The 1,706-nt window shown below is 38.2% G+C and overlaps 1 protein-coding gene across 1 annotated transcript in view; it reads left to right on the top strand.

Moving 5' to 3' along the window:
* The window catches only part of LOC140338885 (uncharacterized), a 114,212-nt gene that overhangs the window by 48,409 nt on the left and 64,097 nt on the right, over positions 1 to 1,706 (top strand). The gene's annotated exons all lie outside the window — the stretch shown is intronic.

Below are 1,706 nucleotides of genomic sequence, written 5' to 3'. Positions count from 1 at the left end.
CCCCGACCTATTTCTTTTTTGTGTTTTTATTAGGTTTTACAAATAATAGCAAAACAAACATAAAAAGTATAAAAAAGACATCCAAGAAATACACAGTAAAATGTAACCAGGAATAGTCAGCATAGCTAAAGCTCTAAGTACAGCATATCATACGCTTTAAGAAAAAAGAGCGTAATACAATATAATCCTTCTGGTGCAAAAAGGTAAACTGAAAATATCTTACTCTACAAACCACAGCTTGCTCAATAAACAAATCTACGAAAACAGATGTCTAAACATGAGATTTCCTGGCGTAGAAAAAGATAAAAAAGAGAAGTAAAAAAAATGGAGGAAGATGGGGAAAATGGAGAAGGTATAGGGAGGATGTAGATCAGAAGGTAAGTATATGGCCAAACCCCCCCTAGTGGTATTCCTGAGTGTGACTTGGGGTGGATTTTACCTGCAAATAGTGGTAATTCCAAATCACACTCGGGGTCGCTTTAACCCAAAAACAACACCTTGCTCCGTTGTCGTCCCCCGGCGTCCTGAAGGTCCTGGGGTCACTTCAATGAAGAGACGATCTCCGGGGTTTCCTGGTGACGCCGGTGCAGGAAATTCAAAACATTTTGTATTGGATTCAATACAAAATAGCTGTATTGGGTCCAATACAAATAAATCTTTTTTATTATATTACATACATATTATATTTGCTACTGTACACCTACATTACGTTTAACTATTTTTTTTTTGTTTTTTTGTTTTACCAGATTTTTTATTTAAAGTTTATTATTAAATGTATTAAATATTGGACATATTTCAGTGAGTTATGCCCAAGAATTATAGTCTACAATGTAAAATAAATTTCCATGCAAAAAACGCTTTTTTTAACGCTTTTTGCATGGAAATTTTGACGGAATTAGAATGCTAGGGGGGTTAATTCGGAGGAAGTCGCCTGTGTTACTCCCTAGAACGTAGGAAGAGTCACATTATCCGGGGCTATCTGAAAATCAGTAGGTATATGTTGGAACATATTAGCGGCTGATAAAAATGATTCCCATTCATATCTATCATACATTCTTGCCGTAAGATGTTCCATAAGTTGAACCTCCTTTATCCTGGTATATAGGTCCATGATGCCGGGAGGCAAAGTGGGTTTCCAGTGTCTAGAAATAGGACGCCTGGCTGCCGTACGTATGTAACATGCTAGCTTTCTATTCAGCTTAGTGAGATTAGCCGTAGGTAAACCCAACAAGTGAGTAACCACATCAAGCGTTACAGGAGTAAACAGGAGAAAGTATGGTACATAGTGCCAATCTCTGTGCCACATCTCCAACATATATTACTGACATTCAGGAAAATAGCGTGTAACTTATCTGGAGTCAGGTACCACTGTATTTTGTATGCTCTTTCTATATATAGTACAAATTGAGCTCTTACGAGCACTATCCCATATACTTCCCCAGATATCCAAAGGCAGCCCTCTCGCTAGGGTACCTTCCCATTAAAGCATATCATTATGTTTGACAAAGGGACAAGCTGGTTCAGTATTCAATATCAAGTAAATCCCAGAAATAAGTCCTCTTGTCTGTTTGCGCACAGTTTCTCTTGTCATAACGGCATACCTTTAGTAATAGAATGGGCATAGTGTTGTTTTTGAACCCAACATTCCTAACTGCTACCGTGTTTCCCCGATGATAAGGCAGGGCCATCAAATAAGACAGCCCCCC

This window comes from Pyxicephalus adspersus, chromosome 10 (genome assembly GCF_032062135.1).
Source record: "Pyxicephalus adspersus chromosome 10, UCB_Pads_2.0, whole genome shotgun sequence".
Lineage (NCBI taxonomy): Eukaryota > Metazoa > Chordata > Amphibia > Anura > Pyxicephalidae > Pyxicephalus > Pyxicephalus adspersus.
The sequence above is the reverse complement of the archived record's forward strand: the minus strand, read 5'-3'. Positions and strand labels throughout refer to the sequence as shown.